Source organism: Fukomys damarensis, unplaced genomic scaffold (assembly GCF_012274545.1).
Source record: "Fukomys damarensis isolate Sample0158 unplaced genomic scaffold, DMR_v1.0_HiC HiC_scaffold_2, whole genome shotgun sequence".
NCBI lineage: Eukaryota > Metazoa > Chordata > Mammalia > Rodentia > Bathyergidae > Fukomys > Fukomys damarensis.
In genome coordinates this window covers 46812265-46828381 of record NW_022900914.1, presented here as the reverse complement: position 1 = coordinate 46828381, position 16117 = coordinate 46812265, and the positions used below count along the sequence as shown (strand labels likewise).

The following is a 16117-nucleotide window of genomic DNA, read 5'->3' as shown; positions in this document are numbered from 1 at the left end:
CCCCCTCTCTCTCCCCCTCTCTCTCCTCTCTCTCTCTCTCTCTCTCTCTCTCTCTCTCTCTCTCTTTCCAGCTTGCTGTGCTGGCAACTCTAATTGCTAGATGAACAGTCTGTGTTTCTAGTGCAGAGAGATTCTCAAGAGTGTTTGGGCTCCTGCAGCTTTGGAAAGGAACATAATATTGTGCAATCTCAAACTACCACCTCAACAAGAGAGGTCAGCACTGGATTTTCCATTACAAGGGGAGTAAATTTGGAACCTGAAAACATTCTTGGAATTTTGGTTCCCAGAGGATAGTGGGACCCTTCTGATCATTGGGAATAAGGACAAGTTTTGCTTTCAGAATGAAGATAATATAGAAAAACAATAGTTTTCAATATATAAGTTGGACAGTGACATGAATCATTAGAGACCATTCATAAATATTTTTGGACATGTACATATGGGGTAGAGACATTAGGAATTCTGAGAAATGACCTTAAAAAGATGGCAATTTCAATTTCACTGGAGGAATAAATCAGGCAGTCATGAAGACACAACTGAAAAAAAAGGAGAAGAATGAAAGAAAAAAAAAGATAGAGATCACATAAGATTAAAATACTTAGAAAAAGAAATCTCCCATTCTCTTAAAATCGATCAAGTTTCAAAGCAATATTTAGAATATTGCAATCAGGAGATTTTCTGGAAAAATTTGAAAACTATTTTATCAGCCATCTTTAATTTCAAATTTTCTCTGAAAAGTCTTTTTTGTTAAAGACTCTAACCAAATGTTTCTTGCCAACACTGGTCATTGATATCATATTTTTACCTTGATTTTTACCATATAGCTTTGATTTCCCATTAGTATAATTTATTATACACTCATATTTTAGTTTCTGATAATCTATTAATAAAAGATAATACTTTAGCCTTTCATTTATAGCTTTGAGAAAAATATTTAAATAAACAAGAAGCAGCCATATATATACTTATTACCTACATCCAAAATTAGTTAAAACTTTCTTATTTACTTCACTTATTTGTATGAATTGCTAAATAATTTTAAAGTTAATTTCAATTATCATGGTCATTACCCTTAAATATTTTCATTGAAACCATCATTACCATTAAATGACTACCATTAGTTTTACATACATTCTTTATATAATGTTCCTTCCCATTCTTTGTTTTTGATTCAGCCAACCTACTCAAGCACCTTGAAGCTGACATCTAACACAAAGAAGCTTTGAGTATCTCAACTCGCCCTTTCCTTCCTTTCTTTTCCTTCCTTCCTTCCTTCCTTTCAACAGAGTCTTACTCTGCAGCCCAGGCTGGCTTTGAACTCATGACCCTCCTGCCTTAACATCCTGAGTACTGGAATTATAGGCATGTGCCACCATGCCCTGCTATCTCAGGTCTCAGCCTCTCAGCCTTCTTTACAACCTTCTCCCTCTCCCCTCCCACCTTCTCCTTCTCTTTCTTCTTCTCCTCCTTCCCTCCCCCCTCCTCCTCCTCTTCTTCTTCTGATAGGATCTTGCTAGGTAGTTCATTTAGATTGGCCTAGAACTCACTATGTAGTCCAGGCTGGCCTCAAACTTAGCCTCCTGAGTGCTGAGATTATCTGCATGTACCACCAAATTCAGTGGTCTCTTTCTATAACCCCCTCCTTTTGTTACTTATCTTCCTTTTGCTTCCTAACCATCTGGCTTTACCTAGTTTTTGTCATTCCTCAGACTTGACACTACCTGCCTTTTCCAATGGTGGCCTTTGCTCTCTCCTATAAAATTTTTGGATTCTCCCTTCAGATCTCTGTTCTAACTGTCCTATCCTAATTGACTTGAGCAACCAACATCAGCCAAACTATGCCTTTGACGTCAACTGTGGCACCCAAGTAGAGGGATGAGGACATTTCTGCATTTAGCCCTTGTGCATGGTATGGTGGGAGATTTCAAGCACAATGATCTGCCATTCTTTCCCTGCCTTGTTGTGGCTAATCACTCTTCCATGGCCTCATTCCTTGCTCTCATGTCTCTGCTTGGCATCTTCAGATTGATACTTCATTAAACCATCTGTTTTGGGGCTATGCTCCAAGCTTAACTACAAAAAGATTTTTTTCTGCATTCCAGTTGCACTTGGGCAGAGTCCTCCTTCTGAGGGTGGTACAGAAGGAACAGATTAGGACATACAGATATTGAAGGAAGCTAATAATTTGACACTCCACTAAAACAATGATGAAGGATATTTGTAGCCAAGTTTGGTTGTGCATGTCTTTAATCCCAGCTACTTTGGATGCTGAGGCAGAAGGATCTTAAATTTAAGGCCAGTTTGGCCAAGTTAGTGAGATCTTGTGTCAAAATGAAAAGGGTTAGGGATATAGCTAAGTGGTAAAGCACTCCTGAGTTAGATCACCAATACTATGGGGGAAAAAAGAATATTTGTTTAATGTTTCTTTAGAGATAGAGGTAAGTTCTATGTGGAAAAACATGGAGAAGGACTACAGGTCCTTGCATATCTTCATGCTCTATCAGCAAAGCCAAGCCTGTAGGTAAATGGACTCATTCTCCATAAAAATTTCTGAGATTGAGATATTTTGAGGGGAGGGAAAAAAGCAGTGAATCAGAAGACCATTTCATTCCAGTTGCTTATGCAAGCAGTGTGTCCAGAGCCCACTGCTATGAGTCACATGCTGCCCATACTATCTGAGACCCTTGGCCTTTCCAAGGTGTAGGCCAATGATCAGAGCATCTCTTGAAGAAAACATGTCTGTCAAGCACCAACATTCTGTGGGCTTTGGAGCACCAGCTCTCCTGCCATGTCAATACCAGAGGCTTCAGATGTACACACCTACAAGGAGGCTGAAGATCTGCCCAATCATCCCCTGCCCGCTTACAAGTTTCTACTTGAACCTATGCCCAGCCTAAGATCTAGCCAAGAGCTGTACACTCTTTTGAAGTTGAAACTCTTCTCACATAAACTGTAACTCCAGTTCTTCAGCCAGACCTGAGTGACCTTTATAAAGAGCAGCTACCGGGACAACCCAAGCCTCAACATAGCCCATAACCATATTTGGGAGCATTGGGTATTACTAGTAGCCCATTCCTTTTCCTATTCTGACCACACCACTAATGGACACATTCAGAAGGCGATGTGAGTTGTTAGGTCTCTGGAAGTAGCTTAGTAATCCAGATGCTGCAGACCTTCTCTGCTCTAACTTTGACTGAGCCAGTCACTAGGGTGCACAGGTGTTTTACCTTATAGCAAATTTATTGGGGCAAATGTATTCCAGAAAGACATTGTGCCTGTTAATGGCAACCCAGGGCCCATTTCTCACAGAGGCTGACCACAGTGGAAGTAAAAGATGATACAAGGTAGTGGGAATCCAAGCTTTTAGGTACTGTTTCCTTAGGGTTCAAAATCTAGGCTAGGACACATCCCATCACAGCCTATAGCAGCTGTCATATTCATGATTGTTCCCTTTTCACCAAGAAGATTAGCGCTTTTTAATGTTCTAAGATTTTAATTTAGTATACTTCAGACAGTCAAAACTACCACTCTTTCCCTATAGTGCTGGAGGCATGTGCTCAGGTTGTGCTCTGTCACCATGATTCCTGATTACTTATAACCAGCCCTGCCTAAGGTCTCCAAATCCTGTAATAAAAAATGACACCAGGTGCATGACTGCTACAAGAGATTTCCACATTGAAGGAATGCCTGGGAAGCCAGAAGAGCTCATGCATCCTATTGAACCCATAGCGCTTCCTCGAAAGCTTCTGTCTCAAACTCCTAAAAAGAACATTTCCCATATTAGCCCCTGTTCATACCCCTGTGAGAAATGTAGTCTATCCATCAGGTTTTCCTCAGAAGACTTAGTCACTTGACTTCTCACCTTGCCCTTAGTCCACCTTACATTTTAAACAATGACATCCTTGTCTCAACATGGCCTACAACAGTGCTGACCCAATGGAGAATCTCACCCAAAGCTTCAAAGAGAACCTGTAGTCAACATTGTCTTTGCAGAGCTGTTCATCACTGCCTGATTTTTTCTTTCTCTAATCACAGCACCTGCACCATGTCTGTACAACCCCTAGTGTTACAACCTGAAAGTCCACAAGTAAAGACGCTTCAACTACTGCCATGTCCAATGGACTCTGAGTCTTCAAATCCACATCAGATGGTGGATAAGAACTGAGAAAATACTAGACAAGTATCACACACTTTAATTTGTTTCCTTCCCCAGGAATTAACTAGCATCCTCTGAGTTTTACTTCCAATCTATTATTGTGCCAATTGAGCTTTCCAGGGCTTGACTTTGCCATCATTTGAGGCTCTATTCCTGCCCAATGGATTCTCTGAGTGAACTTGGTTTTCTAGGTTTGGTCTGTTGAGTTCTTGAAGCCTATGCCTTATTGTGTTTACTGCGCCGCTACTTCAGAATCTGTGTCGCTTCGTGAAGGGTGTCTTAGTTACTTTTCTCATTGCTGAGACAAAATACCCAACACCCATAGTTGAAAGAAAACAGATTTATCTCAGCTCAACATGTAGAGGTTTCAGTTTATAATCAGCTGGCTCCAAGGCAAGGTGGCATGGCAGAGGGGCATAACAGAGGAGAAACAGTTCATAGTGGGTAGAAAGCAGCAAGTATCGAAGAAATAGCAAGTGACAAGCAACCCCAATGGCCCTCTTCCTGTCCCTTATATTCTGTCAAGATTATCCACCCTTAGAGTGAGTAGCACTAATATTCAGGAAGTGCCTTTACATTATCCACACTATGGATAATGCCAAACTGATCAGTAGACTAATTTAGTAATCACACACCCTTGGTCCCAGAGTCACATACTTAATCCAGCATCACACACTCCAGATCCAGCCACTTCTGAAAAGTCCTATCTATGACTGAATGAGGCTTTGGAGGGACAGCTAGATAAAAGCCATAACAGGGCTGGGTCATGATGTAGTAACAATCAATCTAAGGGATTCAGAGTCTTTCTACACCAAATGGTCGGCACTCTGTTTATACATCCATGTACCATAAGGCTCCATTCATTGTTGTTACTCGGGAGGTGCAGACTGAAGGAGGTCTCATCTCAAGACCTGCTATATGGTCAATGTGGTATATAATATGCCAGCTTTTATTTTAATTAATTAATTAGCTTTGATTTGTATTTTGTTTTTTGTTTTTTGAGACAGGGTCTCACTATGTAGTTGAGACTGATCTGGAACTCACTATGTAGCCCAGGCTGGTCTTGAACTCACAGCGATCCTCCTGCCTCAGCCTCTTGAGTGCTGTGATTACAGGCATGGGCCACCACGCCCGGCTTAGCCTTGTTTTTTTAAAACAGTGCCTCACTATGTATTTCAGGCTGGCCTTGAACTCACAGTAATCCTCCTGCCTCAGCCTCCCCTATATTCCATCAAGGCTATCCACCATTAGTATTCACCCTCCTAAATACTGGGATTATAGGCATGTGCCACCATGCCTGGCAATATGCTGGCTTTTAAAATACCTGTCCACTGCCGCCTGACTAGCAAGCACAAGGTTCCCAAGTTTAATCCCTGGTACCAAAAATAAATAAATAAATAAAATTTAAAAATAAAATAAAACACCTGTCCAGAAATAGCATGCATTTCTACCCATATTTTCTTGACCAAAACAAATCATGTGTCTGTTCCTAATAACAAAGAGGGCAAAAAAATATCAGCTACCATGAATCTAGAAAAAATAACAGAGGATTTGTTAATGGTCCTAAAGACAGACTTACGACCCATTTCTTGGTATGGTCCATTCAATGTCATACCCATCAATACCACCCATTTTCCAGTCCCCCTTTCCATTCCTTGTTCTTAGAAGGAATTTGCATTCCTTTATCCCTGCTCACTTATTTCACATTGCCTGTACAACCTGGCTCTTGCTGCTTGCAATGGCCCTAAGATTAACTACCTGGTGATTTAGTAATACCCTGTTTCAAAAAAAAAAAAAAAATTGAAAGGGCTAAAGGTGCAGGGGAAGTGGGAAGGTAGGAGAAAGGAAATAAGGGAAGAGAAAAAAAACAAGAAAATGAAAAAACGGAAATAAAGTATTTGTAAATAGGGAAGGGAGGAGGAGGTGAAGGGAGGGCAGGAATATGGGGAAAAAATGAGAACCAAGACCTGTCATGTAAAGGTACAAGATCCCAATGATGAATGTAACTGTACTGTATACCTAAAATGTACCAATAAATTCAATGAGGAAAAAAAAAAGAAAAGAAAAAAATTTTTTAAAGAATTGGGGATGTAGTTCAAGAGGGCCCTGGTTCAATACTTAGTAACACACACACACACACACACACACACACACACACACACACACAAACACACAGAGCCAAATAAGTCCTTGTCTACCTCCCTTCTGATAGTGGAGGTTTAAATTCCACCAGACCTAGGACTTGCAGCTGTAGGACAGATACCAGACTTGTGTCAAAGAAAGGTGATAATGCCTCAGCCAAACCTGTCCATCATTCATGGAGTCAGAAGCAAGTAACAAGATACTAAAACAAAGAGCTGAGAAATATAAGACTAAGTAGATGAGCAGGGAGAATGTTGCAAACACAAACTCCATAAACTGAGTCCCATAGTCATATGTTGGGGGTTTCCATTTAATTGTATTTAGTCAAAGCAATATCTACCTGTGATTTGTAAAGGCCGATAGTGAAAAATCACCAATTCTCTCCCCTCCCCTCTTTTGGCAACATTTTCAATTGTTTTTATGTATATATGCATATCCTCCACATGAAGACAAATCCTCAGTGGTAAGAAAATCCTCAGTGCTCCCTCCTTTGACAAGTTCAAAGCTTGTAAGCCCTAACCTGTCTATGGAAACTTACACCAGCCCTCCCTGCTAACCCCTCTCAAGGCATTTTCTGACCTACTTGGGAGCCCGAGGCATAGAATACCTCATTACATGCATAATACGTAATACATGTATTATTATGCGTGTAATAACAACTCTTCATAGCATTTTGTACATGTTAATGTCATCAGCATGACATACAAATCCGTTTTTTCTCTACAGGAACACAAAGAGTCACCAGTTACTAGCTGAATGCTGTGTCTTAGTTCACTTGTACAGTGGGAATTATAATAGTATTCATTCTGCTGTTTGAAAATCAAATGGATCAATATTTATTAAGTGCTTACAGATGTCCCTGGCACACAGTTAAAGCTCGGTAATGTTAATTATTATTGGTGTGGGCCTTTTTTATTCCAAATGAGGGTTACTTGTTGAATTCTTTCTATTAAAGAACTTGTGTTATATGAGATATATTCTTTGTGTCACTGAATTTACATCTTCTCTTGGAAACGACTCTCTCTTTCTAGAACATTTCTCATACTCTCTCCCCTATTGTCCACGTAATTTTCTTTTTTATTTTGTTTTATGAAACATTTCATCAACTATATCTTTCAACTGTTCTGTGGTCTTTATATCCAATCTCCTCTTTTTATTTTTTTAATTTTGAATTTTTTTTTTGTTTTTGGTACTGGGGATTAGACTTGGGACCTTGTGCTTGCAAGGCAGGCAGTGGCACCACTGAGCTAAATCCCTGGCCCTCTTTTTATTAATAATAAAATCCTTGTTGTATAACCAGCTACTTGATCACTCATTTCTCAGTCCTTTCTCCATCTAGTTGTCTATATGACTAAGTTCTGGGAAGTGGGTGGAAATGGTAAATGAAACACTCCCCTGAAATCTCTTAAAGAGAAGAGACATCCTTTTTCTGCTCTTGTTTGCTCTGTGGAACGTGGAAGCCCTGCTTTCTTATTTCCAGGCTTCCCATATATAAGAACAAAATAAAACTCTAAACTTTGAGTTTTATTTTTATTTTACAAGAACTTTTCCCTCTCTTCTGAATGTTTCTTTAAGTAGCATTTTGTTCTAGTTTGATAGCATCTTATCCTAAAATATATTAAAGGGTTTTCTGTTTTCCTCTGCTTCTTGCATTGTCTCTGTTTCCAAGTTTATTATTTTTCTGTATGTTTATTTCGATCGTTGTCTTTTCTGTTAGAAACTTTCTTTAATTGATTCACATTGTCTGTCCATTAATGAATGAGGTATAGGGGCTGGGGTGTGGCTTATTGGTAGTGCTGGCCCCATGTGTGACGCCATGGATTCAATCCCCAGTACAGGAAAGAAAGAAAGGAAAGAAAAAAAAAACAAGGAAGAGAGGGAAAATAAAGAAAAAGGGAGGGAAGAAAGAAGGGAGGGAGAGAGGGAGGCAAGGAGAGAGGGAAAGGGGATGAATGAGGAATTATAAATTATAATTGTATATAATTGGACTTGTTGATTAGTTGTTCTCTCCATGTTCTCTCTGCAGGGGTCCAGACATTTCTTGGGGAATCTCCAAATACTACTATCTTTAGGTCTAATAAGTGTCCCTATAGAAAGATGCTGGGGCGATAAACCGGCTGCCTGCGCTGGTGGGCCATGTATGAATGACTTCTTCGTGGAGTGAATGGACTTCTACAAAGAGAACTGTGGAATGGAAATTTGCCTGGGTTGATGACCCTGGATTGTAGAAGTCCTCCTGTTTCTAACGTGAATGGATAGGACAACTGTCTCAAGAGAAGACTTAAAGAGCTCTGCTGAGCAACATATTTATATTTTTCCTTGGGGTCCCTGAAAATGCCCAGAAGGGGCCCAGCTGCAGCTACTCCAAAATCCAGCTGGTGTGTCCATTGATTTTTCTTTATCTCTCCAGCTGATCTGATTTTATCCCAGGAAACTTTATGAGTTGTCAGGGCAACAACAAAAAAGCCTACATATCCATTCTGGTTTAAATCTTTGTCCAGGCCCTATAAGAAATGTTCGATTTTTTTCAGGAAAAAAAAAAAAAGTTTTCTTTGTAATAATTTTGCCATACCATCTACTACTTCTTTCCCTAAAATGGCCTACAGGTATATGGTGAGAGAGGGGCTTAGGTGATCTCATAGCTTTGAAAAACAGGTTCTTCAGGGTCACATGATGTCCTTGCACAATACTCCTCAAGCATTAAAAGACACTGTCAAGAGACAGAAAAGAAAAACCACAGAATAAAATACTTGCAAATCATATCTGATAAAGAATTAATGTCTAGGGGGCTGGGGATTTAGCTCAGCGGTTCGGTGGCATGCCTCACAAGCGCAAGGACCCGAGTTTGATCTCTGGTACCCCCCCAAAAAAGAATTAATGTCTAGAATATATAAAGAACTCCTATAACTAAGAAAAAACCCAGCCACGGTTTAAAAATAGGCAAAGGACTTGAAAAACATTTTTCTAAAACATATACAAATGACCAATATGATGCTCAACATAAGTAATCATTAGGGAAATTTCACACCAAAATTAAAAGATACTACTCATCAATATGTCTATTAGTAGAAAGAAAAGAAAGATAAAACAAGCATGGGTAAGGATGAGAAGAATATGTTCACTGTCCAAGGGAATAAAAAATGGTTTAGCCAATGTGGAAAACAGTATGGCAAACACTAAAAAATAACAAAAATTTCATATAATCTAACAATTCCACTTTATCACCCAAATAATTGAAAACAGGAACTTGGACAGATATTTGTATACCAATGTTTGTACCAATGTACAGATAGACATGTGAACACCAGTATATTGTTAGTATACCAATACACATACTGTTGTAAATTATTTTTTCTATTATTCACAACAGTAAAAACACAAACTTCCATCAGTGGATAAATGGATAAACAAAATGTGATATATACATATAATGACACATTATTAAGCCTTAAAAAGGAATGAAGCTGGACATGGTGATGCATACCTACAATCCCAGCTACTCTGGAGACTGAGGAAGGAAGATCGAAAGTTCAAGGTCAGCCTGGGAATACAGTGTGACTCTGTTTCAAAATAAAAAAAATAAAAAGGACTGCAGATATGGCTCAGTCCTCCCTGGGTTGGATCCTCAGAAATGGGATGAAAATCCAACAACAACAGCAACAACAACAGCAACAACTACAAAAAAATTGACACAAGAATTTGGAAGACTTTAGGCCTGGTAAAATAAGTCAAACACAAGAGGACAAATACTGTATGATTCCACTTGTATGAGGTACCTATAGTAGTCTAATTTTTTAATTTATTTATTTGGTTTTCTGAGACAAGATCTTGCTATGCAGTTTAGGCTAGAGTTGAGCTCAATGTGTAGCCCAGGCTGGTCTCAAACTCACTGTGATCCTCCTGCCTCAGCCTCCTTCATATTGGGATTAGAGATGTACACCACCATCACCAGCTAGTAGTCAAAAATCTTAGAAAGTAGAACGGTGATTTGCTAGAGCTGGAGGAAGGAGGAAATGGGGAGTCACTGTTTAATGGCTTCAAAACCTTAGCTAGGAATGATGAAAATGTTCTAGAGAGGGATTACAATGAGATCTACATGACAATGTGAATGTACTTAAGGACATGGAACTGTACACTTAAAATGTTAAGATGTAAATTTATGTGTTCATGGCAACAGGGCCAATTTAAAGGATTTGAGCACCTATGAATTTTCTCATCTGTGGGTGGTCCTGAAAGCAAGCCTCAGTGAATACAGAGACACAGAGTGGGTGATCCTAAATGGATGTACGCAACCTCAAAATGAATGAAGCAATGAGAACAGAGATTCTGAAACTGTTCATTGTAATGGTTCTACTTATCGGACTCCTTCCCATTCTTCTCATTATTCATATTTCTTTTCATTGCTTTTTCTTCAGCTTTTAATCTAACCAGTCTACTTAGAATAGACATTCCCCCAGCGATCTGTAACTCTGCTTTATTTTTCTTTGTAGTATTTTGTCATAACACAGCACTTTAATATTTATTGGTTAACATGTTTGTTGTCAGTCTTCCCCACCAGAAGACTTCCCCACAAGCACGATGGGTGAGGTTTGTTTTATTCCTATCATGTACCCCAAATTTAGATCTGAGCCTGTAACATCTTAGCAGGGGCCTAAAGATGTTTTTGAGTGAATTAATTTATTTATGCACTTTATAATATTTAATACATTATGTATTTAATATATTTAGTTGTTAGATTTATTTAATATTTTCATTATCGTTTACTCACTCATTCACCAAGCCTCTACTTTGGGTCTTATATGTCAGTATGAGAGGTGGGAGGAGACAGATGTATAGAGTTTCATAAAGAAATTCCCATTTCCTGAAGAATAAAATTAAAAATCCTTCAAGCCAAGATCAGACACCTTAAATCCAAGGGTGAAAATAAGTTCGTTTTTAAGCACTGAAAATGATAGGTTTGTTTCTTAAAATGTGAAAGCGTACCACTGTTTTTCCTTCTACTCTCCCATGGAGCGCCCAACGCCTTAATTTTCCGCGACTGAGAACAGCGCCAAGTCCGCGGCTCCTCACTCCTTAACTGACTGCAGGGGAAATCCCGAGGAGACGCTTACATCAACCCTTCCCCCCACCGCGCTAGACAGAGTTGGCTAAACCCTGTGGGAATGGCTGTGGCCTCAGCCAATTGTCGAAGCCGGAGCAAAGGCTTGTGTAAACAAACCAGAGGAGCTAAGTCCTTGGCTCCTCCCCCACGTGGCAGCTAGACTACTCCTAAACTCAAAGACCATCCAGGACCAGCGCGGTGTCCTTTCTGTCAATACTAGTCCGGGTCTCCCGCAAGTAAGCGTTCCATCCCAGGGAAAGATCAAAGGGAGCGAAAGGACAGGCGTTAAGACCAATCACATGCTGGACTTCTGAAGCAGTGGGCAGACATTGCTTCACATTTACACCAATGAAAATCACATATGCTCGGCTAGGTGACTGAGTGGCAGCTTTTTCGGCCCAATAGGCGAATGGGGCGGTGCCAAGCAACCAATGGCTTGGTTTCGGGGGCGGGGCGAGAAGCCTGTGTGCCGTAAGAGGTTGCCAGGCTAAGCTTAGTGGTGCTTCTCCGGTGCTGTGGCTCAGGTTTTGGTACTAAAGGCCGAGACTGTCCTGGCGTCGACGACCTCTGCGGCGAAGGGTTAGGCTCTCAGAGAGTGTAGAGTACCGTCTGGAAGAGGAGCTTCTGGTAAGCCTAGGAGGGCTCGGGCGCCAGGACCTGCGGATCTAAGTGTGCCTTGCGCCCCCTTTTCATCCCTCACCATCGAGATTGTGAAGGGGCAGCGCGTGCCTGCCTTACCGCCTGTAGGGCGAGGAAGTCCTCAGGGTCCCACGTCGCGGCCATTGGCGAGAAGGTGCGTCTGCTTGGGTCACCTGCCCCTTGGGAGCTGTGTGTGGGGGTCTTGGTCTCTTTTCTCTATACAGGTGCTCTGTTCTCCCACCCCCACCCCAAGTCTTGAGTCTTCTCAAGCCCCTTGTGACACTAGGACTGGGTCCCTGGATTTGTGAATTTCCTCATTATGGTGCAGCACTGCTAGACAAATTGAGCGGGGCCGCACCCCCTCCCCCCGCCTCCCTTTCCCAGGGGGCGGCGGGCGAGGAAAGGGTGAGCATTTTGCCTCTCCCCTGTTGGCGCCCCCCACCCCCCGTACATTTTCAGCGTTTTTTATAGCGTCCACTTCCCTTTACTCCAGCCCTCCTTTTACAGACCTAATTTGGAGACTGGTCACTTTTCTGCAGTGTCTCCAGCAAGTGAGTCCTTCACCCTTCTAATTTCATCCATCTTCTACATTTCATTCTCATCTTTCTTAGAAACTAACATTTTCCACTTGCTTCTTCCAGGCAGCTGGAAGGTGAACATAAGAGAGGCAGAAGAATTTGAGAGAGGCAGACTACACTGAGCAGGGAGCTTTGCGAAGTTGGGAACTTTAATAGGTTTTGTAGATGTAAACTATTTATACCTCCCTTAAGAGGACTTTTTCATCATTATACCCTTCTAGAATCTTTGTCCCAATATAGTTCTTTTAATGATAACTGCTGAAAATGCAGGTAGAAAGAGCTTACTGGCAACAACAGATTTGAAATTTTATTATTTTTTAAGTGGGTAAAGTTAGATCATACTTTAAAGAGCTTAAAGAGTCGGAGGTTCCAGTATAAGTAAGGGCTTGGCCACTGTAGTTTATCATAAAATATAGGACATACTTCAGCTGTATACAGTATGACGTGATTTTATCACACCTAACTTAGGGGTGGATAATAACAACATTGAATATGTTTAAAAACCATATTCCATATTCTCTATTCACAAAGAATTTGTGTTCACCTTCATAGTATAGACATTTGGTTTCCAGTTCTAGCCATATGTTTTTAGATAATAGTTCACACCTAAATATACCTTTTTTCTGGCAGCGCTGAGAACTGAACCTAGGGCCTTGAACATGGTAGGCAAATGCTTTTACCCCTGACCTATATCCACAGCTCCCTAAGTAAAATTATGCCAAGAATTTTATGGGGAAAACTTAACTCACTACTGCTAGTTTTGATTGAGATTTTTAAGGTTTGGAAACATTAATTTAGATATTAAATATGAATTTTATTTTGAAAGTTGGAAAGAATTAAAATTCCGGGGTAAGATTGATAGACTCCTTAGGCTCTATGTGTATGAGAAAGTGAGAAAGAGAGACAATATACACACATACAAAACCTTGTACATTCTCACAGTACTTAAATTTCATGAGTTTATATAAACTAGAATTGTTTTCTAGTTCTCAGTGGAAAAATATAAACGAGTGTAACGTTCACTCTTGGACAGGATTTTATAAGCTTTTGCTGGAAAAAAAAGTATTGTTTTTCTTATCCACCTTCTAACATGTATATCAATATGCTTCCATATGTTAAGATTTTGTGTATATACAAATAAGTCTATTAGAATGAATTAAAAGGAATCTTTACTCTGAGGTGACAACATTGTCTAATGAACCATATGTTTGAGCCTTGTTAATAAATTGTACTAAAAAGAGCAAGAGCTTAAAAAACTTTAAAAACTGCCTTTGTATCTAGAATAATAAGAATTTGTGACAGAGTTATAACAGTCATCAAAGAAAAATCCTGGACAATTTCAGATCTCTGAGTTTTTCCACAAATACTGTATCCAAATGGGCTGGTAAGTTGATATTGGGCTGGACTTAAAAGCCAGTTAAAAAACTAAAAAGTATAGTCTTTTCAGGTATATTTGCATTTAATAAGAGGACCATAGCTATGATTTTGGGACTTTGACCAGGAAGCTCTCACTGTTAGGTAGCCAAGAATTAAATTCATGCAGAGAGAGGTTCTGTAGTTTTGGATGTGTGCAAGGTGTTCTGGCCTCATTACCCACTGCTGTAGACTCCCTAAAATGCCATTTCCTGAATTTACCTATCTTGCATGGATTATAATCTTAAATCTTAAAAACATCTCATCCTGGTAGATGCCTTTTTCTTTATTTTGCAAAAGAAATAAGGCTCAGACGTGTTAAGTGATATACCTGAGGCCACACCATAATATGCCAGAGTTAGCATTCAAACCCTATCTATCCTTTTGGCCCTAAAGCTAGAGCTTCTCCCACTACATATACTTCACTGCCCCCTACTGTCTCTGTCCTCTTGATCATCTCTTGATGAGAGTTAAACCAAGAAGGCTTGGCATTTCCTTATTTCACTTTAGCTTGGGACATGTGCAAGGGACAATAGATTTTTTGCCACTGTAATACATATCCATGAGTGATTTCAAAAGCTTGACAAGTATTAATTTGGGGGTAATGCATACATTTTAGCAAATAGGTGAATTTGCAAATATGAAATCCATGAAAAATGAGGATCGCCTGTACTTGTGTCCCATACAGTCAATTTCATGGTATACCCCTCCAAGATCCTCAGCAGAATGTTCCTTTACCTTCTTTGATAACTTACTTGTTTATTTATTCAACATATTGATTAAGCACTTAGTGTAAGTCAAGCTAGAGATTAAAGTCTTGTTTTATGGATTTTTTTTTTTCTTTTTGCGGGGGTTGGTACTAGGGACTGAACCCAGGGCCTTCACACTGAGCTACATCCCTTTTTACCAAGGCAGGTAGCAGAACCACTGAGCTAAATCCCCAGCCCTACATCCCTTTTTAAAAACTTTTTATTTTTGGGCTGGAGATTTAGCTCAGTGGTTCCACTACCTGCTTCACAAGTACAAAGATCCAAGTTTGAGCCCTGGTACCAAAAAAAATTTTTTTTTAAATTTTTAATTTTGAGAAAGAGTCTAAGTTGCTGAGTTGCCTAGACTGGACTTCAGTTTTATATATGTATATTTTTGAGACAGGGTCTTGTTATGTAGTTCAAGGGTATGGCCCAGGCTGTCTTCAAACTCATAGCAATCCTGCCTCAGCCTCCTGAATGCTAGGATTACAGGCCCAGTGTATAGCTGTCACATTGGAATAAGAAAGAGAACTAAACTTGGTTCAGTTGAAATTACAGATTAGGTTGACCAGGGTGAAACGTTCTGTACTCCTCCCACTTTGTATATCCAAGTGTAATTCCAGAACATTTCTGTTCTATTCTTTTGCATAAACTCTTTCACATGAGCCCCTCTCACTGGCTGCTGTTAACTACTTATCATTTGTTAATTGTGAAACCATTTGCCCATTTAACTGGTAGAATTCTGTAGAAGAATTATGTTGATGTGATTTTTATTTATTTATTTATTTATTGGTACCGGGGACCAAACTTGGGACTTTGAGCTTGTAAGGCAGGCAGTGGAATCACTGAGCTAAATCCGTGGTTCAACCTGAATTTTTAAAATTCTGCCTTTTGTCATCTACCATGTGAGTGACTTCAGTCAGGTTCCTGGACTTTTATTTTAAAAGAGTTCAAAAAGTGATGTGTTAGACACTTGCAGGTTTTAAGGTAGAGTCATTCACACATATTACCCCTCTGATGAGGGGGGAATATAACTTGAATGGGAAATAATTTCAGCATTGGTATTATCTCTTAGCCTTCTTGCTTTCAAATCCTTATAGAAAAATAGCTTAGCAGTATTTAGGATAGAATCTAACACCCGAACACCTACCTTCTTTTACTTTGTCCACTCAATGTTTACATTTTCCTAAGAGAGACTATCTGGTTGGATTCATATCTAAAGAGGATGGCCTCTACCAGACCACCCACACACACACACACACACACACACACACACCCTTACCCTTGCTACCAGACCACACACACACACACACACACACACACACACACACACACACCC

General features: G+C 39.9%; 1 protein-coding gene across 2 annotated transcripts in view; it reads left to right on the top strand.

The window, feature by feature from the left end:
- Window positions 1-11871: 11871 nt before the first annotated feature.
- Window positions 11872-16117, top strand: part of Paip2b (poly(A) binding protein interacting protein 2B) — a 34764-nt gene continuing 30518 nt past the window's right edge. The window contains exon 1 of one of the 2 annotated variants that reach the window (XM_010609636.2): window positions 11872-12026. The gene's annotated coding sequence lies outside the window, so the exon portion shown is untranslated. Of the gene's footprint in view, window positions 12193-16117 lie in introns of both variants that reach the window. The other variant, XM_010609635.2, reaches the window with a different exon arrangement.